We start from the raw sequence: 24,340 nt of genomic DNA on the forward strand, positions 1-24,340 counted from the left end.
GAAGATCCAGCACAGCTGGGGAGGCTTTGGCATTTCTGCACAATGCTGCTCAATCCTGCTTGGGAGCCCAGCCTCAGGTGCGGAATGAAGCCAAGCAAGCTCGAGGGAAACTGTGTGCTGGTAAGTTGTCAGTTCTTGCTTTCTTTTTCATTCCTCACGCCTAAGAAAACCTAACTCTTTCAAGCACCTGTTTGAAGACACGGTTTGATGGACTTGATTCTGGGTGTGCTCCTTAAGCTTGTTTGGCAGCTGTTGAACCCCGCTACACTTGCAGGAGACCTATGCTCGAGTTGATGCTTGCTGTGATCAAGCGGTGTTCTTTTGCTCTTCTTTGCTTTGGGGATGGCGGGTGAGGTTGCAAAGAGTTTTCAGGAGGATTCTTCTTTTCCTTTGCAGAATCCCAGACTGCGTATTAGAGCTGATCTTCATCTCTGCTCGGAAAAGCTTCACGGGCCAAAAGAGAATGGAGATGAGGAAGGCAATGGAGAATGATGAGGAGTATTTGCAGTCAGCACCCGTAAGCTTTGTGAAAGAATCAGGTGCATTTCTGTAGTGGTAGAAAGCGTAGCTGGAAAGACTTCCTAAGGACGTCAAGTCCAATTCATTGTACTCAGTTAGAGCAATCCCGTAGTTTAGACTCCTGCTAAGGTATTTGTCTGTAGGCAGCTGCCAACTCGTCCAGCTAATCCAATTCAGCCTGGAAAACAAGCAAGCAAGCAAGCAAGCAAAAAGCACAGAAACCTGCAGTTTATGGAGTGCAACTGTCTCCTTTCTAATCTCATGGGTTTCACCAAGTTTTGGGTGACTCCAGGGCTGGCTTGCCAGGGAGACTTTCTTGAATTGCTGGCAGATCAGCCAGAAGGGCAATACAAGGCCCTGGCTAAACACAATCTGTAGGCTGCTTCTAGATCAACAGTTTCCTTGGTTACTCCACAACCTCCACAATCTCCACTTGCTTCGAAGCTGTGAAGATTGCAAGTCCACTTTGTGTTTTTCAGCCACTCTGTGTCAAACGGTAAGAGTTTTCACTGGCTGTTAAAACAGAAAGGACAAAGAGCCCCTCCTCTGGGTCTTCAGAAGGCTCCTAAGATCCCCCAGACTGGCTAAGTAGCGACGCTCTAGTATAGCTGCATCTAGATGCAGTAGAGCTAGATCATGGGAGAGAGGCTCTAGCATGGACGTGACACGCTTTGACAGCATCTTTTCTCTGACAGCAACTTCTGCCTTGGCTCTTCCCATCAAGCCAGAGCAGTTTCTTGGCCTGCGCAACCTGCAGACTGACCTCTCGTGTGTATCCGTGCTGGACTGAGGGTAATGTTTGGAACACACACTGATGCTGTATTCACTAGAACTTTGAGAAGAGAGCGCAAGAAGCTAACCTGCATACGAGTTTCTTATGTTTCTGTAGAGAGAGAGAGATGTACATGCATGCATATTTACTTCTGTCTTTACTTCTTTCAAGATATCTTTTGTTCTCCAAAATGAATCCTCTGACTGTTACTAACGTATGGGACACACCTTGACACTCTAATGGCATAGAAATACTTTTCAGCTCATCCTTGCTATTGTTTCTGGATTGAAAAAATAATTGTGAATATGATTACCTGCTTGGAATCTTTTTTTTTTTTTTTTATTTAGTATATATCTATTCTATTATGAAATCCTATAAAAAGGAGTGAACTCAAGAGGAAAAAAAAAAAAAGAAAACAATTTTATATCCACTTCTAAATTAGCTCAACAAATGAAACAGTAAAAAATGCACATAATATTTCTTCTATCCCAAGATTTCATGGTACAATAGTTCTTTGCCTAAGCCTGCAATAGCCCCATAGGCATTGCAATTGCTTACTTGTGTTCTTCTCCTTTGCTTGTGTTTAGTGTTTGCTTTTCTAATGTTACAACATTGGATTGATTTACCTCTTTAGGTATCAAGAGAAGAAGGCATTTGCTTCAGAGGACAGTACTTTGATGCTTTCCAGGGCTAATGGCCAAAGTTCTCAAAGCACTTTTTTTTCTTTTTTTTTTTTTTCCCCATCAGTGATTTATACATTTGTCAATCTTTCCATCTTCATTTACAACTCCGAATTTAGGTTTTAGGTGAACAAGAACCCTGAAACCAGCTGAAGCCATATCAGACATGAAGCCATATCAGACATAGTAAGGACATGTGTCTGTGAGGAAGTAATTCAGAGTGATTCTCTGGTGTCCTTTGGACAGCTTTCCTCTGGTCCTCTGCACTAAGCATCCCCAAGGGATATTTCAAAGCTCTCGGAATGATCTGTCATTCTCTCTTCCACTGGAGTCTCTATTAGAAAAGCGTGACTATTCCTTGCCCATGTGGAAAAGAAGTCCTCCTTGCGTTGTTTCTAAGCAAAACCTCTTTCTTGTGTTCTATGGACAGAAACCACTTGGCTAGACAAACTCAATCGTTGCAAATGGAAGGAGTGGAACTACTTCAGCACCGTGCTTCGGCTTCTAAGCAGAACTGTAATGTAGGTGGGGACGTAGCAAGAGGACATGGCCAAGCCAGGGTGGACTTGAAAGTGCCGTGTCCGAGCCACAGCAAGAAGTCCGTGATTGCCACTTGGAGACTGCTGCTCACCTAGTAGCACAGCAGCTGGAACGCTTCTGGATACTGCTGATGGATTGCCACGAATCAGGCAGTGACACAAGCTACGAGAACGACGGAAGTGACTGGAAGTGATGCTTCTCCCTGTTCTCCATTGCAATTTGTGAAAGAAAGGAGAAGAGAGGAGAAGAAGAAAGGAGAAGATGGGAGGGAAGGGGAGGGAATGAAGAGAACGGGAGGGAGGGGAGGGAAGGGTAAAAACGAGAATGGGAGGGGAGGGAAGGGCAGGGGAGGGCAGGGGAGTTCTGGGGAGGGCAGGGGAGTTCTGGGGAGGGCACGGGAGGGCAGGGGAGGGCACGGGAGGGCAGGGGAGCAGAGTGTAGTGGAGTGTAGGGTAGTGTATGGTAGTGTAGGGTAGTGTAGGGGAGGGGATTGTTTGGTGAGGAGAGTGTAGGGGAGCGTAGGGGAGGAGAGTATAGGGGAGTGTAGGAGAGGAGAGTGGAGTGGAGTGTAGGGAAGGGGAGTGTAGGGGAACTGAGTGAAGGGGAAGGTAGGGGAGATGTGTGTAGGGGAGTGTAGGGGAACTGAGTGAAGAAGAGGGTAGGGGAGCAGAATGTAGGGGAGTGTAGGGGAACTGGGTGAAGAAGAGGGTAGGGGAGCAGAGTGTAGAGGAGTGTAGGGGAGCAGTGTGTAGGGGAGGTGTGTGTAGGGGAGTGTAGGTGAGGAGAGTGTAGGGGAGTGTGTGTGGGGGGAATGTACGGGAGTATAGGGGAGGAGAGAGTCGGGGAAGGAAGTGGAGGGGAGGAGAGGGAAGGGGAAGGAGGGAATATTGCCTTATTTGTTACCTTTTTACTGTCTTCGTGTAGAGCCGTGACAGGCAAAATAAACTATGTTGGTGAAAAGGACGTCTTTGTCTGGTGTGATTCCCGCTCCCCCAGTTTAAATTAATCAAGAATAATCTGCTCCTGATTGAGGTCTTCCCTTACTAGTGCAGTGCTAGGACCTACGTGCTCAATGTGCTGAGGATGTGCAAGAGTCTTAGAAAACAGTCAAGTTTTCCTCCCTCCTTGCTTCTGTATGAAATAAACATGATATCATACAGCACCGGGCTGTTTTTCATGATGGAAATTCACTTCTACCCTGCACAACAAAGCTTATGATATATCCAGACCAGAGCTAAGCTGTCAGCTTGGGCAGTCACTGTCAGGCGTTCGCTTCTGGCCAGTCGCCCCTTGGGGAAGCCACTTGCACTGGTTGCTTTCCTCACAAGTTTACCAAGTTTGCGTAAAGCTCCAAAGCTCAGGCCTATGCAGACACAGACCTGCTGCTCCTTTAACACACAAGAGGGGGCTATTGTTCACAACAGCTTTTCCAGTGCTTCTCTCCGTTTTTTGTTGGAAATCCAGTCCTTGCTTGCAGATTGGCTTTTTCAATTCAGTGATTAGTGGGTACTGGAAGGTTCAAAAACAACACCTGACAATCTTGTCCATACGTAGGTAAGGAGAGATCTAAGGAAGGAACAGGTTGCAATACCTAAGGCTTATGCATCGCTCAAGCTTCCAGTTGAGCTGTGAAATCCACACCTCAGGTCACTTGAGGTACCAGGAGTCCCTGTAGAACATACAGGGGTCTCCAGCAGTGAGGTTCCCTGAGCAGAGGGCTTCAAGAGCTCCACAGGGAATGAAAAGAAGACTTGTGATATCCATGAGGAATGTGGCTTGCTCTCGGCAATAGAGACAAATTCCTTTCTGATTAATGCTCCACCCTGCTCCACTCCAGGGACAGATGCCTATGGCAACCTGGTCCCAGTACGTAGTACTAGGATGAGGTGGCAGGGACTGTCCCCATTCATTTTATTTCTTCAGGGTGGCCATGCCTCCTCTCTGGCTGAAGGTGGGCTTCATGGACCGTGTGAAGGGGAGAGGTCTGGGGAAGGACTGAAAAACTTGAGAAATACTCCGAGGATAAATCAAAAGTTGGTTGCACTGAAGTAGATAGGAAGTGCAAATGATAGCCTGGGTAGATTTGCTGCAAAGAATCTGAAGAATCTGGGTCTGCTTGCCAGAGCACTCATCCCAGTGGCTCATGATTTCTTTTGCACAGTTTTGGTTTTTTGTTCCCCAAGTCAGGACGGAATTTTGGGAATGCTCTTACACTTACCTCATGAAAGAAAGACATGTTCTTTACTAGGTATGATTTTACCTGCTTAGATTTAGGGTACTTAGGCTATGCTATACAACTCTTCTTCACAAGAATAGTCTTCTCTATACAACTCTGTATAGTTGGTCTAATGAAATGAAAGGAACAGTGTCAATTTACAGGAACAGTGTCAATTCCAGCATTTGAAGCAGTGCTGTGGCTTCATAATTAATAGACAGCTTTTAGAAGAACAGACAAAAATGATTCTATCTATCTTTATTTCCTGTGTAGATTTACTTATGTGGTTCTTTCCCATTCATACTAATCCAGCTATTCACATACAGACCGGAGTTATGCACTAAAAAATTATGTCACGCTGTCACTTTCTGTCATGATGTAATTATTGCTTACAAGCAGCAGTCAATTGAACAAAGCCTTTCACATTACTGGCTGTCTAACAACTATGCTGCTGTTGTATTTCCCAGGTGAACCACTTCAGAATTTCATAGAAGTGAAGAAGGATGCCTATATGGTATGCTATCTGGCTACCCAGGTGTAGTCTGTTGGTTCCAAAACTGCCTGTCTTCACCTTGGGCAAAAGAACACAAGGTACTCAATATTGAAAAGATACCAGATAAGCATTAGTATCTTGAGTGTCGTAAGTACTCCAAGCCCAAAGGGAATTGCCACATTTCCTCTTGGCCAGCACAGCCGTGGTGTTTTTAATATCTTGGAAAACAAAATGATCAGGTATGCTGTGAATCAGCTGGCAATTTGCTTTGTGGCTTTTCTCATGAATTCTGCATGCTTCCTTTCTTTGGAGATACTTGACTTGTACATCCAGGTCTTTCTTCTTTAAGAAAGTAGAAGCATCTCAAAAAGCAAAAAGTTACCAAGGTGTTTGAAAACAGGAGTCCAAATCTAACAGATGTAGGGATTTATAACAGAGGAAGTGGAGACAAAGATCAGCCATGAAATAGATCTGAGAAAAACACAGGTGGCAGTGTCACGTGCGGATAAAGGAAAAGAGATAACCAAATGTCTTTCCTGAAGTGGAAAAATAATGGGGAAAACAAGACTCATGGGAAAAGCAAGCATCTTAGCTGGGATTGACAATAAGTAAAAAGCTACTACGCAGAAGTCTGTAGCTGTTGTAAAGTTGCCATGCCATTTTGCAGAGCAGAACGCAAACACATCAACGTGCATTCTGGGCTTAGAGGAAGAAGCTCGTGAATTCTTGGTAGTTCTCATTCTGAAGTGAAGGGTCTGTAATGTGCATATTGAAGCAAAAGTCACACTTGTACAATATGTATAGAATTCCCTGGAGCATTTAACAAAAACGCCTGACTGGTAAGGTAGGACTGGTTAGAAATGCTCGCAAGTTGGATGACAGCTGATGACTAGGTTACAGTGCAGAGTAACCTTGGATTTCAGATGACAACATTGCGGTTGTGCCAGAAGATAAGCTGTAGATCACCTTACACGAGCATGACATTTATTTCACCCATTCTTGTAGAAAAAGGGAAGGATTAATTCATTAGGAGGAAAGAGGCACAAGAATACAGTGTGCCTCTTTGATTTGTTCCGTACCTAGTTGACATCAAGAAATACAGACCTAGAAACCCAATGACAATCTTATCTACATCTATGTCCAAAACCTAATTTGATGGAAATCTCAGAGCATGTGCTACTACAAGACTAACAATGAAGATCCTCTGCCCAGAAGAGTCTTTCAGAAAATGCTTCTCTCTACTCCAAATTGTCTCAGAGCAGAAGCCCCTGAAAGAAAAAAGAGCCTTGCTGCAGAAACACATAGCTTTCCCAGTGAAGATTGCTCAAGACTTAGTGCTGGAAGCCTGTTGTCCGAACTGAGCAAATGACTGCTTGAACAAGAATTTGTTTCCAGCAGCCTCTGCTCCACAGTGGCAACATCTGGCCAGAGGAAGACAGGAAGCCAAGAGGAGACTTGCCTTTGTATGTGTGCCAGCCTCAGTCAATCCTTCTGCACACAATTCAGCTGTCACCCCCATGGAAGACAAACACCTGCGAGGAAGTACAGAAACTGCTGGGATTGGAGGTGGTGGTATTGCAACCAGCTTTGGCTGCATTCTTCGACAAGTCCGGCTGTTCTACTGGATGGAAATGGGAATGCAAATTATGGCATGACAACTAACACCCTGGGATGAAAGAGGACATCCAACAGGAGACTGCAAGACAAACTTTCTTTCAAAGGAGGAAAGAACAAGGACAAGATCATATTTTTACAGATTTGTTGTTGCATTGCTTCACTCTCTCCAGCACAGTAAAATGGTGACACTGATGGACAGTAAAACCAGTTCATTTTCTTCCTATGAAAGTTTCTCTTCGGGTCTTCTTCCCAGACTCCACTCTTTTCCAGTGGCTATGGCTTGAAAGCAAGACCAAGGACATAAAGACAAGATTCACTTCAACAATCAGGTTTGCTTATGGACAGAAGAAGTAAGGTTAAGACACGGCTGAAGATGAGTGAGAAATTACCAGAGAGGTGGGCTAATCAGAGAAAGGCTGTAGCAAAAACCAGTCTGTTGGGTTAGCTCTTACTCTACATTTTTAAGCACTTGTAACTCATCTTGGTGCCAGGAACTGCAGTTTACTTTTCAACTTCTTTTTTATAATTTGTGATAGTTACACATTTTCAGTCCAAAAATAAGATAAATTGAAAGCTGACTATAGGGTAAAAATACATAAAAAACAGAGCTGTGTATAGAAATTAAAATAAAATAAAATAAAATAAAATAAAATAAAATAAAATAAAATAAAATAAAATAAAATAAAATAAAATAAAATAAAATAAAATAAAAAAGGATTTTGACCTACTTATTATATATTTTTAATTTCCTTCATAACTTACCAAGGAACAGACTGAATTTTAATAAGAGCTTTCTTTCTCCACCTCTCAGCCTTTCGTGTCTTTGACAGACTTCCGCAGTCAGCCAGTTCTTGCTGTTTCCGTGATCTCTGCAAAGAGTCTTGTACTCCCTTATCTTCGGGTCGGTAACCTACAATGGTGCTCGCTCAGACCTAGGAATCACCAGCCTTCATCTTGTTCCCTGTCTCACTACAGAGCTCACCCTGACATCCCTGTTGGAAGGAGAACGCTTTCTTACCGGAGAGGACTACTGTGCATGGCTGCCCTGTGTCTCCGTTGATCAGACTCACAGCAAAGTAAACCACATGAGGATGAAACGGATTTCCCTCTGGACGTATCAGAGTATGTATCGAAATAGGACCTGGAAGAACAAAGGGCGTTCTCAAGAGCCTTTCCCATTCATTTGCTTAGTCATTGGGAAACTCTTTCAGAAAATTCAGGCAAACAATTTCCCTGCATGGAAACCTCATTTTGTCTGTAGAGCTAAGCATTTATCCCAGGATACCCAGTTTTCTTGACATGGTATAAGCCTTTCTGCTCTAACTTCCCTCGGATTTTCTTTTCTTCTAAAGTTCATTTCTCTGGAAAAGCAATGCAATCCTTGAATTCAGACACCTGTGGAAAACTTCAGAAACTTCCTGGTCAAGAACTTTCTTCAGACAGCATCAATGATATCACAACAAGAGAGACTTCTTTAACACATCCTTTAAAATACCCACAATAGACTCTGTATCATTTACATGCAGACCAATCCCCAGCTTGACCATCTACATTGAATTTGTTGCATATTAAACGTATTTCTTTTTTGTTATTATTATTACAGCAGATGTCATACATACAGGCCCGGTTTTTCAGTCTTCTCCTACACCGGCTAGGGCTACGTTTAGGTTTGCTCGGAAAGAGCGAACCCGGAAGGTCCAGTTGCATGTGGGGCTGTGTAAAGACTCCCCTGGGGAGTTCACTTGTACCCAAAGCCTTCCTTTGGGGACATTTTTGGATGGGCGAACAGGGCTCGGAACGCGTTTTCTGGGTTCTGACTTTTCAGTCGTCTCTAATACCGGTCAGGGTTATGTTTCGAGTTGCTCGGAATGAGTGAACCCGGAGGGTCCAGTTGCATGTGGGGCTGCGTAAAGGCTCCCCTGGGGAGTTCACTTGTACCCAAAGCCTTCCTTTGGGGGCACTTTAGGATGGGTGAAAGGGGCTCGCAACGCTTTTTCTGGGGCCCGAGTTTTCAGTCGTCTCTGATGTCGGCCAGGGTTATGTTTCGGGTTGCCCGGAGTGAGTGAACCCAGAGGGTCCAGTTGCATGTGGGGCTGCGTAAAGGCTCCCCTGGGGAGTTCACTTGTACCCAAAGCCTTCCTTTGCGGGCACTTTTGGATGAGCTAAAGGGGCTCGGAATGCGTTTCCTGCGGCCCAATTTTAAGTCGTCTCCGATGGCAGCTAGGGGTATATATAGGGTTGCTCGGAAACAGTGAACCCGGAGGGTCCAGTTGCATGTGGGGCTGCGTGAAGGCTCCCCTGGGGAGTTCACTTGTACCCAAAGCCTTCCTTTGGGGGCATTTTTGGATGGGTGAAAGGGGCTCAGAATGCGTTTCCTCAGGCCCGGATATTCCGTCTTATGTGCAGGTAAGGGATATATTTAGGCTTGCTATGAAAGAGTGAAGCTGGAGGGTCTCGTTCCATGTGGGGCTGCGTGAAGGCTCCCCTGGGGAGTTCACTTGTACCCAAAGCCTTCCTTTGCGGGCACTTTTGTATGGGTAAAAGGGGCTCGGAATGCGTTTCCTGGGGCCCGGATTTTCAGTCTTCTCCCATGCCGGTAAAGGCTATATTTAGGCTTCCTAAGAAAGAGCGAACCCGGAGGGTCCAGTTGCATGTGGGGCTGCGTAAAGGCTCCCCTGGGGAGTTCACTTGTACCCAAAGCCTTCCTTTGCGGGAACTTTTGGATGGGTGAAAGTGGCTCGCAACGCGTTTTCTGGGGCCCGGTTTTTCAGTCTTCTCCCTTTGCGGCTAGGGCTATATTTAGGCTTGTGTAGAAAGAGTGAACCCGGAGGGTCCAGTTGCATGTGGGGCTGCATAAAGGCTCCCCTGGGGAGTTCACTTGTACCCAAAGCCTTCCTCTGGGGGTACTTTTGGATGGGCGAAAGGGGCTCGGAATGCGTTTTCTGGGGCACGAGTTTTCAGTTTTCTGCCATGCCGGATAGGGCTATGTTTAGTGTTGCTCGGAAAGAGCGAACGCGGAGGGTCGAGTTGCATGTGGGGTTGCATAAAGGCTCCCCTGGGGAGTTCACTTGTACCCAAAGCCTTCCTCTGGGGGCACTTTTGGATGGGCGAAAGGGGCTCGGAAAGCGTTTTCTGGCGCCCGAGTTTTCAGTCGTCTCCCATGCCGGCTAGGGCTATGTATAGTTTTGCTCTAAAAGAGCGAACCCGGAGGGTCCAGTTGCATGTGGCGCTGCATAAAGGCTCCCCTGGGGAGTTCACTTGTACCCAAAGCCTTCCTTTGGGGGCACTTCTGGATGGGCGAATGGGGCTTGAAACGCTTTTTCTGTGGCCCGAGTTTTCAGTCTTCTCCAAGCTGGCTAGGGCTATATTTAGGGTTGCTTGTAAAGAGCGAACCCGGAGGGTCCAGTTGCATGTGGGGCTGCATAAAGGCTCCCCTGGGGAGTTCACTTGTACCCAAAGCCTTCCTCTGGGGGCACTTTTGGATGGTCGAACGAGACTCGCAATGCGTTTTCTGGGGCCCGCTTTTTCAGTCTTCTCCCTTTGCGGCTACGGCTATATTTAGGCTTGCGTTGAAAGAGTGAACACGGAGGGTCCAGTTGCATGTGGGGCTGCGTAAAGGCTCCCCTGGGGAGTTCAGTTGAACCAAAAGCCTTCCTTTGGGGGCACTTTTAGATGGGCGAATGGCGCTTGAAACGCTTTTTCTGTGGCCCGAGTTTTCAGTCTTCTGCTATGCTGGCTATTGTTATATTTAGGCTTGCAGTGAAAGAGTGAACTCGGAGGGTCCAGTTGCATGTGGGGCTGCGTAAATGCTCCCCTGGGGAGTTCAGTTGTACTCAAAGACTTCCTTCGGGGGCACTTTTAGATGGGCGAATGGCGCTTGAAACGCTTTTTCTGTGGCCCAAGTTTTCAGTCTTCTGCCATGCTGGCTAGGGTTATATTGAGGGTTGCTTTGAAAGAGCGAATACCGAGAGTTGAGTTGCATGTGGGGCTGCATAAAGGCTCCCCTGGGGAGTTCACTTGTACCCAAAGCCTTCCTCTGGGGGTACTTTTGGATGGGCGAAAGGGGCTTGAAACGCTTTTTCTGTGGCCCGAGTTTTCAGTCTTCTGCCATGCTGGCTAGGGCTATCTTTACTGTTGCTCGGAAAGAGCGAACCCGGAGGGTCGGGTTGCATGTGGGGCTGCGTAAAGGCTCCCCTGGGGAGTTCACTTGTACCCAAAGCCTTCCTCTGGGGGCACTTCTGGATGGGCGAAAGAGACTAGCAATGCGTTTTCTGAGGCCCGCTTTTTCAGTCTCCTCCCATTGCGCCGAGGGATATATTTAGGCTTGCGGTGAAAGAGTGAATTCGGAGCATCTAGATGCTTGTGGGGCTGCGTAAAGGCTCCCCTGGGGAGTTCAGATGTACCCAAAGCGTTCCTTTGGGGGCACTTTTGGATGGTCCAAGGGGAATCGCAATGCGTTTTCTGAGGCCCGCTTTTTCAGTCTTCTCCCTTTGAGGCTAGGGCTATATTTACTCTTGCGGTGAAAGAGTGAACCCGGAGGGTCCAGTTGCATGTGGAGCTGCATAAAGGCTCCCCTGGGGAGTTCACTTGTACCCAAAGCCTTCCTCTGGGGGCACTTTTGAATGGGCGAAAGGGGCTCAGAAAGCGTTTTCTGGGGCCTGAGTTTTCAGTCTTCTCCCATTGCGCCGAGGGCTATATTTAGGCCTGCGGTGAAAGAGTGAACCCGGAGGGTCCAGTTGCATGTGGGGCTGCGTAAAGGCTCCCCTGGGGAGTTCACTTGTACCCAAAGCCTTCCTCTGGGGGCACTTCTGGATGGGCGAAAGGGGCTCAGAAAGCGTTTTCTGGTGCCCGAGTTTTCAGTCGCCTCCCATGGCGGCTAGGGCTATGTTTAGTGTTGCTCGGAAAGAGAGAACCCGGAGGGTCCAGTTGCATGTGGAGCTGCGTAAAGGCTCCCCTGGGGAGTTCACTTGTACCCAAAGCCTTACTCTGGGGGCACTTTTGGATGGTCCCAGGGGAATCGCAATGCTTTTTCTGAGGCCCGCTTTTTCAGTCTTCTCCCATTGCGCCGAGGGCTGTATTAAGGCTTGCGGTGAAAGAGTGAACCCGGAGGGTCCAGTTGCATGTGGGGCTGCATAAAGGCTCCCCTGGGGAGTTCACTTGTACCCAAAGCCTTCCTCTGGGGGCACTTCTGGATTGGCGAATGGGGCTTGTAACGCGTTTTCTGGGGCCCGATTTTTCAGTCGTCTGCCATGCGGGCCAGGGTTATATTTAGGGTTGCTGTGAAAGAGCGAATACGGAGGGTCCAGTTGCATGTGGGGCTGCATAAAGGCTCCCCTGGGGAGTTCACTTGTACCCAAAGCCTTCCTTTAGGGGCACTTCTGGATGGGCGAACGTGGCTTGAAACTCTTTTTCTGTGGCCCGAGTTTTCAGTCTTCTGCCATGCTGGCTAGGGTTATATTTGGGTTGCTTGTAAACAGCGAACACGGAGGGTCCAGTTTCATGTGGAGCTGCGTAAAGGCTCCCCTGGGGAGTTCACTTGTACCCAAAGCCTTCCTCTGGGGGCACTTTTGGATGGTCCCAGGGGAATCGCAATGCGTTTTCTGATGCCCGCTTTTTCAGTCTTCTCCCATTGCACCGAGGGCTATATTTACGCTTGCGGTGAAAGGGTGAACCCGGAGGGTCCAGTTGCATGTGGGGCTGCATAAAGGCTCCCCTGGGGAGTTCACTTGTACCCAAAGCCTTCCTTTGGGGGCACTTCTGGATTGGCGAATGGGGTTTTTAACGCGTTTTCTGGGGCCCGAGTTTTCAGTCGTCTGCCATGCGGGCCAGGGTTATATTTAGGGTTGCTGTGAAAGAGCGAATACGGAGGGTCCAGTTGCATGTGGGGCTGCATAAAGGCTCCCCTGGGGAGTTCAGTTGTACCCAAAGCCTTCCTCTGGGGGCACTTCTGGATGGGCGAATGGGGCTTGTAACGCGTTTTCTGGGGCCCGATTTTTCAGTCGTCTGCCATGCGGGCCAGGGTTATATTTAGGGTTGCTGTGAAAGAGCAAATACGGAGGGTCCAGTTGCATGTGGGGCTGCATAAAGGCTCCCCTGGGGAGTTCACTTGTACCCAAAGCCTTCCTTTGTGGCACTTCTGGATGGGTGAATGGTGTTTGAAACTCTTTTTCTGTGGCCCGAGTTTTCAGTCTTCTGCCATGCTGGCTAGGGTTATATTTAGGGTTGATCGGATACAGCGAACCCGGAGGGTCCAGTTGCATGTGGGGCTGCATAAAGGCTCCCCTGGGGAGTTCCGATGTACACAAAGCCTTCCTTTGGGGGCACTTTTGGATGGTCCAAGGGGAATCGCAATGCGTTTTCTGAGGCCCGCTTATTCAGTCTTCTCCCATTGCGCCGAGGGTTATATTTAGGCTTGCGGTGAAAGAGTGAACCCGGAGGGTCCAGTTGCATGTGGGGCTGCATAAAGGCTCCCCTGGGGAGTTCACTTGTACCCAAAGCCTTCCTCTGGGGGCACTTCTGGATGGGCGAATGGGGCTTGTAACGCGTTTTCTGGGGCCCGATTTTTCAGTCGTCTGCCATGCGGGCTAGGGTTATATTTAGGGTTGCTGTGAAAGAGCGAATACGGAGGGTCCAGTTGCATGTGGGGCTGCATAAAAGCTCCGCTGGGGAGTTCAGTTGTACCCAAAGCCTTCCTTTAGGGGCACTTCTGGATGGGCGAACGGGGCTTGAAACGCTTTTTCTGTGGCCCGAGTTTTCAGTCTTCTGCCATGCTGGCTAGGCTTATATTTAGGGTTGCTGTGAAAGAGCGAATACGGAGGGTCCAGTTGCATGTGGGGCTGCATAAAGGCTCCCCTGGGGAGTTCACTTGTACTCAAAGCCTTCCTCTGGGGGCACTTTTGGATTGTCCCAGGGGAATCGCAATGCGTTTTCTGAGGCCCGCTTTTTCAGTCTTCTCCCTTTGCGCCGAGGGCTATATTTAGGCTTGCGGTGGAACAGTGAACCCGGAGGGTCCAGTTGCATGTGGGGCTGCATAAAGGCTCCCCTGGGGAGTTCACTTGTACCCAAAGCCTTCCTCTGGGGGCACTTCTGGATTGGCGAATGGGGCTTGTAACGCGTTTTCTTGGGCCCGATTTTTCAGTCGTCTGCCATGCCGGCTAGGGCTATGTTTAGTGTTGCTCGGAAAGAGAGAACCCGGAGGGTCCAGTTGCATGTGGGGCTGCATAAAGGCTCCCCTGGGGAGTTCAGTTGTACCCAAAGCCTTCCTCTGGGGGCACTTTTGGATGGTCCAAGGGGAATCGCAATGCGTTTTCTGAGGCCCGCTTTTTCAGTCTTCTCCCTTTGAGGCTAGGGCTATATTTACTCTTGCGGTGAAAGAGTGAACCCGGAGGGTCCAGTTGCATGTGGGGCTGCATAAAGGCTCCCCTGTGGAGTTCACTTGTACCCAAAGCCTTCCTCTGGGGGCACTTTTGAATGGGCGAAAGGGGCTCTGAAAGCGTTTTCTGGGGCCCGAGTTTTCAGTCGTCTCCCATGCCGGCTAGGGCTATGTTTAGTGTTGCTCGGAAAGAGAGAACCCGGAGGGTCCAGTTGCATGTGGGGCTGCATAAAGGCTCCCCTGGGGAGTTCACTTGTACCCAAAGCCTTCCTTTGGGGGCACTTCTGGATGGGTGAATGGGGCTTGAAACGCTTTTTCTGTGGCCCGAGTTTTCAGTCTTCTGCTATGCTGGGTAGTGTTATATTTAGGGTTGCTCGTAAACAGCGAACACGGAGGGTCCAGTTGCATGTGGGGCTGCGTAAAGGCTCCCCTGGGGAGTTCACTTGTACCCAAAGCCTTCCTCTGGGGGCACTTTTGGATGGTCCAAGGGGAATCGCAATGCGTTTTCTGATGCCCGCTTTTTCAGTCTTCTCCCATTGTGCCAAAGGCTGTATTCAGGCTTGCGGTGAAAGAGTGAACCCGGAGGGTCCAGTTGCATGTGGGGCTGCATAAAGGCTCCCCTGGGGAGTTCACTTGTACCCAAAGCCTTCCTCTGGGGGCACTTCTGGATTGGCGAATGGGGCTTGTAACGCGTTTTCTGGGGCCCGATTTTTCAGTCGTCTGCCATGCGGGCCAGGGATATATTTAGGGTTGCTGTGAAAGAGCGAATACGGAGGGTCCAGTTGCATGTGGGGCTGCATAAAGGCTCCCCTGGGGAGTTCACTTGTACCCAAAGCCTTCCTTTGGGGGCACTTCTAGATGGGTGAATGGGGCTTGAAACGCTTTTTCTGTGGCCCGAGTTTTCAGTCTTCTGCCATGCTGGCTAGGGTTATATTTAGGGTTGCTTGTAAACAGCGAATACGGAGGGTACAGTTGCATGTGGGGCTGCATAAAGGCTCCCCTGGGGAGTTCAGATTTACCCTAAGCCTTCCTTTGGGGTCACTTCTGGATGGGCGAATGGGGCTTGTAACGCGTTTTCTGGGGCCCGATTTTTCAGTCGTCTGCCATGCGGGCCAGGGTTATATTTAGGGTTGCTGTGAAAGAGCGAATACGGAGGGTCCAGTTGCATGTGGGGCTGCATAAAGGCTCCCCTGGGGAGTTCACTTGTACCCAAAGCCTTCCTTTGTGGCACTTCTGGATGGGTGAATGGTGTTTGAAACTCTTTTTCAGTGGCCCGAGTTTTCAGTCTTCTGCCATGCTGGCTAGGGTTATATTTGGTTTGCTTGTAAACAGCGAACACGGAGGGTCCAGTTGCATGTGGGGCTGCGTAAAGGCTCCCCTGGGGAGTTCACTTGTACCCAAAGCCTTCCTCTGGGGGCACTTTTGGATGGTCCCAGGGGAATCGCAATGCGTTTTCTGAGGCCCGCTTTTTCAGTATTCTCCCATTGCGCCGAGGGCTATATTTAGGCTTGCGGTGAAAGAGTGAACCCGGAGGGTCCAGTTGCATGTGGGGCTGCATAAAGGCTCCCCTGGGGAGTTCACTTGTACCCAAAGCCTTCCTATGGGGGCACTTCTGGATTGGCGAATGGGGTTTGTAACGCGTTTTCTGGGGCCCGAGTTTTCAGTCGTCTGCCATGCGGGCCAGGGATATATTTAGGGTTGCTGTGAAAGAGCGAATACGGAGGGTCGAGTTGCATGTGGGGCTGCATAAAGGCTCCCCTGGGGAGTTCAGTTGTACCCAAAGCCTTCCTTTGGGGGCACTTCTGGATGGGTGAATGGGGCTTGAAACGCTTTTTCTGTGGCCCGAGTTTTCAGTTGAGTGCCAGGATGGCTAGGGTTATATTTAGGGTTGATCGGAAACAGCGAACCCGGAGGGTCCAGTTCCATGTGGGGCTGCATAAAGGCTACCCTGGGGAGTTCAGATGTACACAAAGCCTTCCTTTGGGGTCACTTTTGGATGGTCCAAGGGGAATCGCAATGCGTTTTCTGAGGCCCGCTTATTCAGTCTTCTCCCATTGCGCCGAGGGCTATATTTAGGCTTGCGGTGAAAGAGTGAACCCGGAGGGTCCAGTTGCATGTGGGGCTGCATAAAGGCTCCCCTGGGGAGTTCACTTGTACCCAAAGCCTTCCTCTGGGGGCACTTCTGGATGGGCGAATGGGGCTTGTAACACGTTTTCTGGGGCCCGATTTTTCAGTCGTCTGCCATGCGGGCTAGGGTTATATTTAGGGTTGCTGTGAAAGAGCGAATACGGAGGGTCCAGTTGCATGTGGGGCTGCATAAAAGCTCCGCTGGGGAGTTCAGTTGTACCCAAAGCCTTCCTTTAGGGGCACTTCTGGATGGGCGAACGGGGCTTGAAACGCTTTTTCTGTGGCCCGAGTTTTCAGTCTTCTGCCATGCTGGCTAGGGTTATATTTAGGGTTGCTTGTAAACAGCGAATACGGAGGGTCCAGTTGCATGTGGGGCTGCGTAAAGGCTCCCCTGGGGAGTTCAGATGTACCCAAAGCCTTCCTCTGGGGGCACTTTTGGATGGTCCCAGAGGAATCGCAATGCGTTTTCTGAGGCCCGCTTTTTCAGTCTTCTCCCATTGCGCCGAGGGATATATTTAGGCTTGCGGTGAAAGAGTGAACCCGGAGGGTCCAGTTGCATGTGGGGCTGCATAAAGGCTCCCCTGGGGAGTTCACTTGTACCCAAAGCCTTCCTCTGGGGGCACTTCTGGATTGGCGAATGGGGCTTGTAACGCGTTTTCTTGGGCCCGATTTTTCAGTCGTCTGCCATGCCGGCTAGGGCTATGTTTAGTGTTGCTCGGAAAGAGAGAACCCGGAGGGTCCAGTTGCATGTGGGGCTGCATAAAGGCTCCCCTGGGGAGTTCAGATGTACCAAAGCCTTCCTTTGGGGGCACTTTTGGATGGTCCCAGGGGAATCGCAATGCGTTTTCTGAGGCCCGCTTTTTCAGTCTTCTCCCATTGCGCCGAGGGCTGTATTCAGGCTTGCGGTGAAAGAGTGAACCCGGAGGGTCCAGTTGCATGTGGGGCTGCATAAAGGCTCCCCTGGGGAGTTCACTTGTACCCAAAGCCTTCCTCTGGGGGCACTTCTGGATGGGCGAATGGGGCTTGTAACGCGTTTTCTGGGGCCCGATTTTTCAGTCGTCTGCCATGCGGGCCAGGGTTATATTTAGGGTTGCTGTGAAAGAGCGAATACGGAGGGTCCAGTTGCATGTGGGGCTGCATAAAGGCTCCCCTGGGGAGTTCACTTGTACCCAAAGCCTTCCTTTGGGGTCTCTTTTGTATGGTCCCAGGGGAATCGCAATGCGTTTTCTTAGGCCCTCTTTTTCAGTCTTCTCCCATTGCGCCGAGGGATATATTTAGGCTTGCGGTGAAAGAGTGAACCCGGAGGGTCCAGTTGCATGTGGGGCTGCGTAAAGGCTCCCCTGGGGAGTTCACTTGTACCCAAAGCCTTCCTCTGGGGGCACTTCTGGATGGGCGAATTGGGCTTGTAACGCGTTTTCTGCGGCCCGATTTTTCAGTCGTCTGCCATGCGGGCCAGGGTTATATTTAGGGTTGCTGTGAAAGAGTGAACCCGGAGGGTCCAGTTGCACGTGGGGCTGCATAAAGGCTCCCCTGGGGAGTTCACTTGTACCCAAAGCCTTCCTCTGGGGGCACTTCTGGATTAACGAATGGGGCTTGTAACGCGTTTTCTTGGGAACGATTTTTCAGTCGTCCTCCATGCCGGTTAGGGCTATGTTTATTTTTGCTCGGAAAGAGAGAACCCGGAGGGTCCAGTTGCATGTGGGGCTGCATAAAGGCTCCCCTGGGAGTTCACTTGTACCCAAAGCCTTCCTTTGGGGGCACTTCTGGATTGGCGAATGGGGCTTGTAACGCATTTTCTGGGGCCCGATTTATCAGTCGTTTGCCATGCGGGCCAGGGTTATATTTAGGGTTGCTGTGAAAGAGCGAATACGGAGGGTCCAGTTGTATGTGGGGCTGCATAAAGGCTCCCCTGGGGAGTTCAGATGTACCCAAAGCCTTCCTTTGGGGGCACTTTTGGATGGTCCAAGGGGAATCGCAATGCGTTTTCTGAGGCCCGTTATTCAGTCTTCTCCCATTGCGCCGAGGGTTATATATAGGTTTGCGGTGAAAGAGTGAACCCGGAGGGTCCAGTTGCATGTGGGGCTGCATAAAGGCTCCCCTGGGGAGTTCACTTGTACCCAAAGCCTTCCTCTGGGGGCACTTCTGGATGGGCGAATGGGGCTTGTAACGCGTTTTCTGGGGCCCGATTTTTCAGTCGTCTGCCATGCGGGCCAGGGTTATATTTAGGGTTGCTGTGAAAGAGCGAATACAGAGGGTCCAGTTGCATGTGGGGCTGCATAAGAGCTCCGCTGGGGAGTTCACTTGTACCCAAAGCCTTCCTTTAGGGGCACTTCTGGATGGGCAAACGGGGCTTGAAAATCGTTTTCTGTGGCCCGAATTTTCAGTCTTCTGCCATGCTGGCTAGGGTTATATTTAGGGTTGCTTGTAAACAGCGAACACGGAGGGTCCAGTTGCATGTGGGGCTGCGTAAAGGTTCCCCTGGGGAGTTCACTTGTACCCAAAGCCTTCCTCTGGGGGCACTTTTGGATGGTCCCAGGGGAATCGCAATGCGTTTTCTGAGGCCCGCTTTTTCAGTCTTCTCCCATTGCGCCGAGGGTTATATTTAGGCTTGCGGTGAAAGAGTGAACCCGGAGGGTCCAGTTGCATGTGGGGCTGCATAAAGGCTCCCCTGGGGAGTTCACTTGTACCCAAAGCCTTCCTATGGGGGCACTTCTGGATTGGCGAATGGGGCTTGTAACGCGTTTTCTTGGGCCCGATTTTTTAGTCGTCTGCCATGCCGGCTAGGGCTATGTTTAGTGTTGCTCGGAAAGAGAGAACCCTGAGGGTCCAGTTGCATGTGGGGCTGCATAAAGGCTCCCCTGGGGAGTTCAGATATACCCAAAGCCTTCCTTTGGGGGCACTTTTGGATGGGCGAAAGGGGCTCGGAAAGCATTTTCTGGCGCCCGAGTTTTCAGTCTTCTCCCTTTGAGGCTAGGGCTATATTTACTCTTGCGGTGAAAGAGTGAACCCGGAGGGTCCAGTTGCATGTGGGGCTGCATAAAGGCTCCCCTGGGGAGTTCACTTGTACCCAAAGCCTTCCTCTGGGGGCACTTCTGGATGGGAGAATGGGGCTTGTAACGCGTTTTCTGGGGCCCGATTTTTCAGTCTTCTCCCGTTGCGCCGAGGGCTATATTTAGGCTTGCGGTGAAAGAGTGAACCCGGAGGGTCCAGTTGCATGTGGGGTTGCATAAAGGCTCCACTGGGGAGTTCACTTGTACCCAAAGCCTTCCTCTGGGGGCAGTTCTGGATGGGCGAATGGGGCTTGTAACGCGTTTTCTGAGGTCCGCTTTTTCAGTCTTCTCCCTTTGCGCCAAGGGCTATATTTAGGCTTGCGGTGAAAGAGTGAACCCGGAGGGTCCAGTTGCATGTGGGGCTGCATAAAGGCTCCCCTGGGGAGTTCACTTGTACCCAAATCCTTCATTCGGGGGCACTTCTGGATGGGTGAATGGGGCTTGAAACGCTTTTTCTGGGGCCCGAGTTTTCAGTCTTCTGCCATGCTGGCTAGAGTTATATTTAGGGTTGCTCGGAAACCGCGAACCCGGAGCGTCCAGTTGCATGTGGGGCTGCATAAAGGCTCCCCTGGGGAGTTCAGATGTACCCAAAGCCTTCCTTTGGGGGCACTTCTGGATGGGTGAATGGGGCTTGAAACGCTTTTTCTGTGGCCCGAGTTTTCAGTCTTCTGCCATGCTGGCTAGGGTTATATTTAGGGTTGCTCGGAAACAGCGAACACGGAGCGTCCAGTTGCATGTGGGGCTGCATAAAGGCTCCCCTGGGGAGTTCAGATGTACCCAAAGCCTTCCTTTGGGGGCACTTTTGTATGGTCCAAGGGGAATCGCAATGCGTTTTCTGCGGCCCGCTTTTTCAGTCTTCTCCCATTGCGCCGAGGGCTATATTTAGGCTTGCGGTGGAAGAGTGAACCCAGAGGGTCCAGTTGCATGTGGAGCTGCATAAAGGCTCCCCTGGGGAGTTCACTTGTACCCAAAGCCTTCCTCTGGGGGCACTTCTGGATGGGCGAATGGGGCTTGTAACGCGTTTTCTGGGGCCCGATTTTTAAGTCTTCTGCCATGCGGGCCAGGGTTATATTTAGGGTTGCTGTGAAAGAGCGAATACGGAGGGTCCAGTTGCATGTGGGGCTGCATAAAGGCTCCCCTGGGGAGTTCACTTGTACCCAAAGCCTTCCTTTAGGGGCACTTCTGGATGGGCGAACGTGGCTTGAAACTCTTTTTCTGTGGTTCGAGTTTTCAGTCTTCTGCCATGCTGGCTAGGGTTATATTTAGGGTTGCTCGTAAACAGCGAACACGGAGGGTCCAGTTGCATGTGGGGCTGCATAAAGGCTCCCCTGGGGAGTTCAGATGTACCCAAAGCCTTCCTTTGGGGGCACTTTTGGATGGTCCAAGGGGAATCGCAATGCGTTTTCTGAGGCCCGCTTTTTCAGTCTTCTCCAATTGCGCCGAGGGTCATATTTAGGCTTGCGGTGAAAGAGTGAACCCGGAGGGTCCAGTTGCATGTGGGGCTGCATAAAGGCTCCCCTGGGGAGTTCACTTGTACCCAAAGCCTTCCTCTGGGGGCACTTCTGGATGGGCGAATGGGGCTTGTAACGCGTTTTCTGAGGCCCGATTTTTCAGTCGTCTGCTATGCGGGCCAGGGTTATATTTAGTGTTGCTCGGAAAGAGTGAACCCGGAGGGTCCAGTTGCATGTGGGGCTGCATAAAGGCTCCCCTGGGGAGTTCAGATGTACTCAAAGCCTTCCTTTGGGGGCACTTTTGGATGGTCCAAGGGGAATCCCAATGCGTTTTCTGAGGCCCGCTTTTTCAGTCTTCTCCCATTGCGTCGAGGGCTATATTTAGGCTTGCGGTGGAAGAGTGAACCCGGAGGGTCCAGTTGCATGTGGGGCTGCATAAAGGCTCCCCTGGGGAGTTCAGATGTACCCAAAGCCTTCCTTTGGGGGCACTTCTGGATGGGCGAATGGGGCTTGTAACTCGTTTTCTGGGGCCCGATTTTTCAGTCGTCTGTCATGAGGGCCAGGGTTATATTTAGGGTTGCTGTGAAAGAGCGAATACGGAGGGTCCAGATGCATGTGGGGCTTCATAAAGGCTCCCCTGGGGAGTTCACTTGTACCCAAAGCCTTCCTCTGGGGGCACTTCTGGATGGGCGAATGGGGCTTGTAACGCGTTTTCTGGGGCCCGATTTTTCAATCGTCTGCCATGCGGGCTAGGGTTATATTTAGGGTTGCTCGTAAACAGCGAACACGGAGGGTCCAGTTGCATGTGGGGCTGCATAAAGGCTCCCCTGGGGAGTTCACTTGTACCCAAAGCCTTCCTCTGGGGCCACTTTTGAATGGGCGAAAGGGGCTCGGAAAGCGTTTTCTGAGGCCCGAGTTTTCAGTCGCCTCCCATGCCGGCTAGGGATATGTTTAGTGTTGACCGGAAAGAGCAAACCCGGAGGGTCCAATTGCATGTGGGGCTGCATAAAGGCTCCCCTGGGGAGTTCAGTTGTACCCAAAGCCTTCCTTTGAGGGCACTTCTGGATGGGTGAATGGCGCTTGAAACGCTTTTTCTGTGGCCCGAGTTTTCAGTCTTCTGCCATGGTGGCTAGGGTTATATTTAGGGTTGCTGTAAAGAGCGAACACGGAGGGTCCAGTTGCATGTGGGGCTGCGTAAAGGCTCCCCTGGGGAGTTCAGATGTACCCAAAGCCTTCCTTTGGGGGCACTTTTGGATGGTCCAAGGGGAATCGCAATGCGTTTTCTGAGGCCCGCTTTTTGAGACTTCTCCAATTGCGCCGAAGGGTATATTTAGGCTTGCGGTGAAAGAGTGAACCCAGAGGGTCCAGTTGCATGTGGAGCTGCATAAAGGCTCCCCTGGGGAGTTCACTTGTACCCAAAGCCTTCCTCTGGGGGTACTTCTGGATGGGCGAATGGGGCTTGTAACGCGTTTTCTGGGGCCCGATTTTTCAGTCGTCTGCCATGCGGGCCAGGGTTATATTTAGGGTTGCTGTGAAAGAGCGAATACGGAGGGTCCAGTTGCATGTGGGGCTGCATAAAGGCTCCCCTGGGGAGTTCACTTGTACCCAAAGCCTTCCTCTGGGGGCACTTTTGGATGGTCCCAGGGGAATCGCAATGCGTTTTCTGAGACCCGCTTTTTCAGTCTTCTCCCATTGCGCCAAGGGTTATATTTAGGCTTGCGGTGAAAGAGTGAACCCGGAGGGTCCAGTTGCATGTGGGGCTGCATAAAGGCTCCCCTGGGGAGTTCACTTGTACCCAAAGCCTTCCTATGGGGGCACTTCTGGATTGGCGAATGGGGCTTGTAACGCGTTTTCTTGGGCCCGATTTTTTAGTCGTCTGCCATGCCGGCTAGGGCTATGTTTAGTGTTGCTCGCAAAGAGAGAACCCGGAGGGTCCAGTTGCACGTGGGGCTGCATAAAGGCTCCCCTGGGGAGTTCACTTGTACCCAAAGGCTTCCTTTGGGGGCACTTCTGGATGGGTGAATGGGGCTTGAAACGCTTTTTCTGTGGCCCGAGTTTTCAGTCTTCTGCCATGCTGGCTAGGGTTATATTTAGGGTTGCTCGTAAACAGGGAACACGGAGGGTCCAGTTGCATGTGGGGCTGCGTAAAGGCTCCCCTGGGGAGTTCACTTGTACCCAAAGCCTTCCTCTGGGGGCACTTTTGGATGTTCCCAGGGGAATCGCAATGCGTTTTCTGAGGCCCGCTTTTTCAGTCTTCTCCCATTGCGCCGAGGGCTGTATTGATGCTTACGGTGAAAGAGTGAACCCGGAGGGTCCAGTTGCATGTGGGGCTGCATAAAGGCTCCTCTGGGGAGTTCACTTGTACCCAAAGCCTTCCTCTGGGGGCACTTTTGAATGGGCGAAAGGGTCTCGGAATGCGTTTTCTGGGGCCCGAGTTTTCAGTCACCTCCCATGCCGGCTAGGGATATGTTAAGTGTTGACCGGAAAGAGCAAACCCGTAGGGTCCAATTGCATGTGGGGCTGCATAAAGGCTCCCCTGGGGAGTTCACTTGTACCCAAAGCCTTCCTCTGGGGGCACTTCTGGATGGGCGAATGGGGCTTGTAACGCGTTTTCTGGGGCCCGATTTTTCAGTCGTCTGCCATGCGGGCCAGGGTTATATTTAGTGTTGCTCGGAAAGAGAGAACCCGGAGGGCCCAGTTGCATGTGGGGCTGCATAAAGGCTCCCCTGGGGAGTTCAGATGTACCCAAAGACTTCCTTTGGGGGCACTTTTGGATTGTCCAAGGGGAATCGCAATGCGTTTTCTGAGGCCCGCTTTTTCAGTCTTCTCCCATTGCGCCGAGGGATATATTTACTCTTGCGGTGGAAGAGGGAACCCGGAGGGTCCAGTTGCATGTGGGGCTGCATAAAGGCTCCCCTGGGGAGTTCAGATGTACCCAAAGCCTTCCTCTGGGGGCACTTCTGGATGGGAGAATGGGGCTTGTAACGCGTTTTCTGGGGCCCGATTTTTCAGTCTTCTCCCGTTGCGCCGAGGGCTATATTTAGGCTTGCGGTGAAAGAGTGAACCCGGAGGGTCCAGTTGCATGTGGGGTTGCATAAAGGCTCCACTGGGGAGTTCACTTGTACCCAAAGCCTTCCTCTGGGGGCAGTTCTGGATGGGCGAATGGGGCTTGTAACGCGTTTTCTGAGGTCCGCTTTTTCAGTCTTCTCCCTTTGCGCCAAGGGCTATATTTAGGCTTGCGGTGAAAGAGTGAACCCGGAGGGTCCAGTTGCATGTGGGGCTGCATAAAGGCTCCCCTGGGGAGTTCACTTGTACCCAAATCCTTCATTCGGGGGCACTTCTGGATGGGTGAATGGGGCTTGAAACGCTTTTTCTGGGGCCCGAGTTTTCAGTCTTCTGCCATGCTGGCTAGAGTTATATTTAGGGTTGCTCGGAAACCGCGAACCCGGAGCGTCCAGTTGCATGTGGGGCTGCATAAAGGCTCCCCTGGGGAGTTCAGATGTA

The sequence above is a fragment of the Anas platyrhynchos genome, chromosome 35, assembly GCF_047663525.1.
Source record: "Anas platyrhynchos isolate ZD024472 breed Pekin duck chromosome 35, IASCAAS_PekinDuck_T2T, whole genome shotgun sequence".
NCBI classification, from domain to species: Eukaryota; Metazoa; Chordata; class Aves; order Anseriformes; family Anatidae; genus Anas; species Anas platyrhynchos.